This window comes from Salvelinus sp. IW2-2015, linkage group LG36, assembly GCF_002910315.2.
Source record: "Salvelinus sp. IW2-2015 linkage group LG36, ASM291031v2, whole genome shotgun sequence".
In the NCBI taxonomy this organism is placed as follows: domain Eukaryota; kingdom Metazoa; phylum Chordata; class Actinopteri; order Salmoniformes; family Salmonidae; genus Salvelinus; species Salvelinus sp. IW2-2015.
In genome coordinates, this window is record NC_036875.1 from 5931567 (window position 1) to 5940225 (window position 8659).

General features: G+C 45.3%; 1 protein-coding gene across 2 annotated transcripts in view; it reads right to left on the reverse strand.

The window, feature by feature from the left end:
- Nucleotides 1-8659, reverse strand: part of tbc1d4 (TBC1 domain family, member 4) — a 128607-nt gene that overhangs the window by 86216 nt on the left and 33732 nt on the right. The window lies entirely within an intron of this gene.

The following is an 8659-nucleotide window of genomic DNA, read 5'->3' on the forward strand; positions in this document are numbered from 1 at the left end:
GGATCAGTCTAAAACTTTGCCACAACTTCTGCCATCTATTGGCCATAATCTAAATTGCGCCTGGGCTGGAATAATACATTATAGCCTTTCTCTTGCATTTCAAAGATGATGGTACAAAAAAAATACAAAAACGCATGTTATTTTCTTTGTGTTATCTTTTACCAGATCTAATGTGCTATATTCTCCTACATTAATTTCACTTTCCACAAACTTCAAAGTGTTCCTTTTAAATGGTATCAAGAATATGAATATCCTTGATTCAGGTCATGAGCTACATAGATTTGGGTATGTCATTTTTTTTTATTTATTATTATTATATAATTATTTTTTTTTATCCCTTTTCTCCCAATTTGTGGTATCCAATCGCTAGTAATTATATCTTGTCTCATCGCTACAACTCCCGTACGGGCTCGGAGAAGACGAAGGTCGAAAGCCACGCGTCCTCCGAAGCACAACCCAACCAAGCCGCACTGCTTCTTAACACAGCGTGCCTCCAACCCGGAAGCCCCGCCCCAATGTGTCGGAGGAAACACCGTGCACCTGGCCCCCTTGGTTAGCGCGCACTGCGCCCGGCCCGCCACAGGAGTCGCTGGAGCGCGATGAGACAAGGTATCCCTACCGGCCAAACCCTCCCTAACCCGGACGACGCTAGCCCAATTGTGCGTCGCCCACGGACCTCCCGGTCGCGGCCGGCTGCGGACAGAGCCTGGGCGCGAACCCAGAGACTCTGGTGGCGCAGCTAGCACTGCGATGCAGTGCCCTAGACCACTGCGCCACCCGGGAGGCCTGGGTATGTCATTTTAAGCGAAAATGTAAAAAAAGGTTTGGATCCTTAAGACTACACATTCATAACACACTAAGTCTGTGCCCTCAGGCCCCTACTCCACTACCACATATCTACAACACAAAATCCATGTGTACGTGTGTATGTTCTGTGTGTGTATGCATGTGTCTTCGCCTATGTTTGTGTTGCTTCATAGTCCCCTATGTTCCATAAGGTGTATTTGTATGTGGAATAGAGTTCCATGTAGTCATGGTGCTATGTAGTACTGTGTGCCTCCCATAGTCTGTTCTTGACTTGGGGACTGTGAAGACACCTCTGGTGGCATGTCTTGTGGGGTATGCATGGGTGTCTGAGCTGTGTGCTAGTCGTTTAAGTAGCCTTTTGGACCTAGACTTGGTGCTCCGGTACTGCTTGCAGTAGCTGAGAGAACAGTCCATGACTTGGGTGATTCTTTGATAATTTTTTGGGCCTTCCTCTGACACCGCCTAGTATATATGTCTTGGATGGCAGGAAGCTTGGCCCCAGTGATGTATTGGGCCGTACGCACTACCCTCCGTAGCAGTTGCCATACCAGGCATTGATGCAACCGGTCAGGATGCGCTCGATGATGGAGCTGTATAACTTTTTGAGGACATGGGGACCCATACCAAATCTATTCAGTCTCCTGATGGTTAAAAGGTGTTGTCTGCCGTCTTCACAACTGTCTTGGTGTGTTCGGACCATGATAGTTTGTTGGTGATGTTGACACCAAGGAACTTGAAACTCTCGACCCGCTCCACTACAGCCACGTCGATGTAAAATGGGGGCCTGTTCGGCCCTCCTTTTCCTGTAGTCCACGATCTTGCAAACGTTGTTGTCCTGGCACCACACGGCCACGTCTCTGACCTCCTCCCTATAGGCTGTCTCGTCATTGTCGGTGATCAGGCCTACCACTGTTGTTTGGTCAGTAAACTCAATAATGGTGTTGGGAGTTGTGCTTGGCCACGCAGTCGTGGGTGAACAGGGAGTACAGAAGGGGATTGAGGACGCACCCGAGGTGCCTCCGTGTTCAGGATCAGCGTGGCATATGTGTTGTTGCCTACCCTTATCACCTTGGGCCGGCCCGTCAGGAAGTCCAGGAACCAGTTGAAGAGGGAGGTGTTTAGTCCCATGGTCCTTAGCTTAGTGATGAGCTTTGTGCACACTATGGTGTTGAACACTGAGCTGTAGTCAATGAGCAGTTTTCTCACATAGGTGTTCCTTTTGTCCAGCTGGGAAGGGGCAGTGTGGAGTGTGATTGAGATTGCGTCATCTGTGGATCTGTTGGGGCGGTATGCGAATTGGAGTGGGTCTAGGGTTTCCGGGATGATGGGGTTGTTGTGAGCCATGACCAGCTTTTCATAGCACTTCATGTCTACCGACGTAAGTGCTAAGTCATTTAATCAAATCAAAGTTTGTCACGTGAGCCGAATACAAGAGGTGTAGACCTTACAGAGAAATGTTTACTTACAGGCTCTAACCAATAGTGCAAAAAAGGTATTAGGTGAACAACAGGTAAGTAAATATATAAAAACAACAGTAAAAAGACAGTGAAAAATAACAGTAGCGAGGCTACATACAGACACCGGTTAGTCGGGCTGATTGAGGTAGTATGTACATGTAGATACGGTTAAAGTGACTATGCATATATGATGAACAGAGAGTAGCAGTAGCGTAAAAGAGGGGTTGGCGGGTGGTGGATGGCGGGACACAATGCAGATAGCCCGGTTAGCCAATGTGCGGGAGCACTGGTTGGTCAGACAATTTGAGGTAGTATGTACATGAATGTATAGTTAAAGTGACTATGCATATATGATAAACAGAGTGTTGCAGCAGCGTAAAAGAGGGGTTGGGGGGCACACAATGCAAATAGTCCGGGTAGCCATTTGATTACATGTTCAGGAGTCTTATGGCTTGGAGGTAAAAACTGTTGAGTCCTAGACTTGGCACTCCGGTACCACTTGCCATGCGGTAGTAGAGAGAACAGTCTATGACTTGGAGGCTGGGGTTTTTGACAATTTTAAGGTCCTTCCTCTGACACCACCTGGTGTAGACTTCCTGGATGGCAGGCAACTTAGCCCCAGTGATGTACTGGGCCGTACACACTACCCTCTGAACTGCCTTGCGGTCGGGGGCCGAGCAATTGCCTTACCAGGCAGTGATGCAACCAGTCAGGATGCTCTCGATGTTGCAGCTGTAGAACCTTTTGAGGATCTCAGGAAACTAAAAAGATTTGTCATGGATCCTAAGGGGGAATAGGCTTTGTCATGCCCTCTTCACGACTGTCTTGGTGTGTTTGGACCATTCTAGTTTGTTGGTGATGTGGACACCAAGGAACTTGAAGCTCTCAACCTGCTCCACCACAGCCCCGTCGATGAGAATGGGGGCGTGCTTGGTCCTCCTTTTCCTGTAGTCCACAATCATCTCCTTAGTCTTGGTTACGTTGAGGGATAGGTTGTTATTCTGGCACCATCCGGCCAGGTCTCTGACCTCCTCCCTATAGGCTGTCTCGTCGTGTTCGGTGATCAGGCTTACCACTGTTGTGTCGTCTGCAAACTTAATGATAGTGTTGGAGTCGTGCCTGGCTATGCAGTCGTGGGTGAACAGGGAGTACAGAAGGGGACTGAGCACGCACCCCTGGGGCTCCAGTGTTGAGGATCAGCGTGGCAGATGTGTTGCTACATACCCTCACCACCTGGGGGCGGCCCGTCAGGAAGTCCAGGATCCAGTTGCAGATGGAGGTGTTTAGTCCCAGGATCCTTAGCTTAGTGATGAGCTTTGAGGGTACTATGGTGTTGAATGCTGAGCTGTAGTCAATGAATAGCATTCTCACATAGGTGTTCCTTTTGTACAGGTGGGAAAGGGCAGTGTGGAGTGCAATAGAGATTGCATCATCTGTGGATCTGTTTGGGCGGTATGCAAATTGGAGTGGGTCTAGGGTTTCTGGTATAATGGTGTTGTGAGCCCTTACCAGCCTTTCAAAGCACTTCATGGCTGTGAGTGCTTCGGGTCTGTAGTCATTTAGGCAGGTTGCGTTCGTGTTCTTGGAAACAGGGAGCATGGTGGTCTGCTTGAAACAGTAGGTATTACAGACTCAGTCAGGGAGAGGCTGGCAATGTCAGTGAAGATACTTGCAAGTTGGTCCGTGCATGCTCGGAGTACACAACCTGGTAATCCATCTGGCCCTGCGGCCTTGGTCACCATAGCAGCACCCACCTGCAGCACGCGCTCCAGAAGGTATATTTCACTGGTCACCCCCAAAGCCAATTCCTCCTTCGGCCACCTTTCCTTCCAGTTCTCTGCTGACAATGACTGGAACGAACTGCAAAAATCACTGAAGCTGGAGACTCATATCTCCCTCACTAGCTTTAAGCACCAGTTGTCAGAGCAGCTCACAGATCATTGCACCTGTACATAGCCAATCTGTAAATAGCCCATCCAACTACCTCATCACCATATTGTTATTTATTTTATTATTTTGCTCCTTTGCACCCCAGTACTGATACTTGCACAATCATCTCCTGCACATCTATCAACCCATTGTTTAATTTGCCGTATTGTAATAATTTTGCCACTATGGCCTATTTATTGCCTCACCCACCTTATCCTAAGTCATTTGCACACACTATATATAGACTTTCTCCATTGTATTATTGATTGTATGTTTGTTTATTCCATGTCTAACTCAGTGTTGTTTGTGTCGCACTGCTTTGCTTTATCTTGGCCAGGTCGCAGTTGTAAATGAGAACTTCTTCTCAACTGACCTACCTGGTTAAATAAAGAAAAAAAGAAGAAAAAAAAAAGAAAAGAAAAGAAAAAAATATATAGTTCTAGCAAATTGGTTAGGACATCTACTTGAGCATGACAAGTTTTTCCAAAAACTGTTTACAGACAGATTATTTCACTTATAATTCATAATTCAGTTTCCATACACTAAGTTGACTGTGCCTTTAAACAGCTTGGAAATCTCCAGAAAATTATGTCATGGCTTTAGAAGCTTCCGATAGGCTAATTGACATCATTTGAGTCAATTGGAGGTGTACCTGTGGATGTATTTCAAGGCCTACCTTCAAACTCAGTGCCTCTATGCTTGACATCATGGGGAAATCAAAAGAAATCTGCCAATACCTCCACAAGTCTGGTTCATCCTTGGGAGCAATTTCCAAACGCCTAAAAGGTACCACATTCATAGGTACAAACAATAGTAAGCAAGTATAAACACCATGGGACCACACATCCATCATACCGCTCAGGAAGGAGACGCATTCTGTCTCCTAGAGATGAACGTACTTTGCTGCGAAAAGTGCAAATCAATCCCAGAACAACAGCAAATGACCTTGTGAGATGCTGGAGGAAACAGGTACAAAAGCATCTATTTCCACCGTAAAACGAGTCCTATAATCGACATAACCTGAAAGGCCGCTCAGCAAAGAAGAAGCCACTGCTCCAAAACCGCCACAAAAAAAGACAGACCACGGTTTGCAACTGCACATGGGGACAAAGATCGTACTTTTTGGAGAAATGTCCACTGGTCTGATGAAACAAAAATAGAACTGTTTGGCCATAATGACCATCGTTATGTTTGGAGGAAAAAGGGGGATGCTTGCAAGCCGAAGAACACCATCCTTGAAGCACGGGGGTGGCAGCATCATGTTGTGGGGTTGCTTTGCTGCAGGAGGGACTGGAGCACATCACAAAATAGATGGCATCATGAGGCAGGAAAATGATGTGGATATATTGAAGCAACATCTCAAGACATCAGTCAGGAAGTTTAAGCTTGGTAGCAAATGGGTCTTCCAAATGGACAATGACCCCAAGCATACTTCCAAGTTGTGGCAAAATGACTTAAGGACAATAAAGTCAAGGTATTGGAGTGGCCATCATAAAGCCCAGGGCCTCCCGGGTGGCGCAGTGGTCTAGGGCACTGCATCGCAGCGCTAGCTGCACCACCAGAGTCTCTGGGTTCGCGCCCAGGCTCTGTCGCAGCCGGCCGCGACCGGGAGGTCCGTGGGGAGACGCACAATTGGCCTAGCGTCGTCCGGGTTAGGGAGGGTTTGGCCGGTAGGGATATCCTTGTCTCATCGCGCTCCAGCGACTCCTGTGGCGGGCCGGGCGCAGTGCGTGCTAGCCAAAAAAGGACACGTAAACGGCGCAAATAAACCGAAGTTAGAAGTGGTATAGCATTGCTGGTAATAACTATTCTCCATTTAAAAATGCAAATTTAACAATAGGGCAATCTGGTAACATTAATTCACCACACCATTTCAAAAAACCCCTGTTTTGGCTTTGGGTACAATTCCAAAATATGCGAATAGAATGTGGAGTGGTCGTGGTAAACTTGACCAAGAGATCGAATGAAGGGCATCTGGTAGCGAACAAATATATTTAATAATTTTAGATAAGGCTGTAACAAAATTGGAAAAAGTCAAGGGTCTGAATACTTTCCGAATGCACTGTAGTGAGATGGGTGGAGGGGGAGTTTTTGTTTCGGATGGTGAGGGGCTGCTCTCAGTGGCGAGAACTGTGGGGATCTTGAATGGTTGGTGGTTGGTTGGGAGCTTGGGCCGGTGGCCAAGAGGTTGCTGGTTCGGTCCCCAATTTGACTTGGTGAGAGATCTGTCGATGTGTGGTTGGGTGGGCTTGACCATGGTTGCTCCTGTGGGTCGCTCTGGATGGATGTCTGCTAGATGATTGAATGTAATGTAAATGTTGAGGCTTTACTGCAAGTATGTTGTATGTTTTTAAAATTCAATAAAAATACAAAATTTACTTTTTAAATGTACCCCACACATACAATTATCTTGGAAAATCCCTTGAGCATGGTGAAGTTATTAATTACACTTTGTATGATGTATCAATACACCCAGTCACTACAAAGATACAGGCGTCCTTCCTAACTCAGTTGCCAAAGAGGAAGTAAAACATTTCAATGGCTGTGATAGGAGAAAACACCATCCTTGATCAACAACATTATAGTTACTCCACAATACTAACCTAAATGACAGAGTGAAAAGAAGGAAGCCTGTACAGAATACAAATATTGCATCCTTTTAGTAATAAGGCAATAAAAGTAAAATTGCAAAAACATTTGGCAAAGAAATTTACTTTATGTCCTGAATACAAAGACTTATGTTTGGGGCAATCCCAACACAGCACATCACTGGCGTACCACTCTTCAAGAACCCACATTGAATGTTCCTGAGTGGCCTAGTTATAGTTTTGATTTAAATCGGCTTCAAAATATATGGCAAGACTTGAAAAAGTCTGTTTAGCAAAGATCAACAACCAACTGACAGAGCCTGAAATTTTTTTTAAAATAATTGTCCAGTCCAGGGGTGCACACGCTCTTAGAGACTTACCCAGAAAGACTCACAGCTGTATCGCTGCCAAACGTGATCCTAACATGTAGTGTGAATACTTATGAGATATTTCGGTATTTAATGTCTATACGTTTGCAAAAAAATACAATAAAAAACTGTTTACACTTGGTCATTATGGGGTATTGTGTGTAGATGGGTGAGAAAAAATATCAATTTAATTAATTTGAATTCAGGCTGTAACACAACTGGTGTTACAGTGCAGTAAGTAAAGAGGGTATGAATATCTATAAATGTATTAGTGTATCTTTCCATCTGTTCTAGTAGGAGTATTTTCTCATCCATTTTCACCTAATGCTGCTCACACATTGCTGTTTGAAACTTTACTTTCATTAACAATTACATTTACATTTAAAGTCATTTAGCAGATGCTCTTTATCCAGAGCGACTTACAAATTGGAAAGTTCATACATATTCATCCTGTCCCCCCGTGGGAATTGAACCCTGGTCCCCCCGTGGGAATTGAACCCACAACCCTGGCGTTGCAAGCGCCATGCTCTACCAACTGAGCCACACGGGACCATATCAATGATAGTGGTCAGTAGTTTGGTTCAGTGGTTGTGTCAGTAGTTGTGTGGTTGAGGTCAGTAGGTTCAATTGCGGAGAGTAGTTGTGGTCAGTAGATGTGTGATTGTGGTCATTGCTTGTGGTCAGTAGGTTAGGTCAGTTGTGGTCAGTAGTTGTGGTGTTGTGTTTGTCAGTAGTTGTGGTCGGGCATTATTGGTCTGTAGTTTTGTGGTTGTGGTCAGTAGTGTGTGTTTTGTGGTCAGTACTTGTGATTAGTGGTTTGTGGTCTGTTGTTGTGTTAGTAGTTACAGTTGAAGTCAGACATTTACATACACCTTAGCCAAATGCATTTAAACTCAGTTTTTCACAATTCCTGACATTTAAATCCTAGTAAAACTTCCCTGTCTTAGGTCAGTTAGGATCACCACTTTATTTTAAGAATGGAAATGTCAGAATAATAGTAGAAAGAATGATTTATTTCAGCTTTTATTTCTTTCATCACATTCCTAGTGGGTCAGAAGTTTACATGCACTCAATTAGTATTTGGTAGCATTGCCTTTAATTATTGTTTAACTTGGGTCAAACGTTTCGGGTAGCCTTCCACAAGCTTCCCACAATAAGTTGGGTGAATTTGGCCCATTCCTCCTGACAGAGCTGGTGTAACTGAGTCAGGTTTGTTGGCCTCCTTGCTTGCACACCCTTTTTCAGTTCTGCCCACAAATGTTCTATAGGATTGAGGTCAGGGCCTTATTTTTTTTTCAAATTTTAAATTTACCCCCCTTTTCTCCCCAATTTTCGTGGATCCAATCGCTAGTAATTACTATCTGTCTCATCGCTACAACTCCCGGTACGGGCTCGGGAAGAGACGAAGGTCGAAAGCCGAAGTACAACCCAACCAGACCGGAAGCCAGCGCCTCCAACCCGGAAGCCAGCCGCACCAATTGTCGGAGGAAACACTGTGCACCTGGCCCCC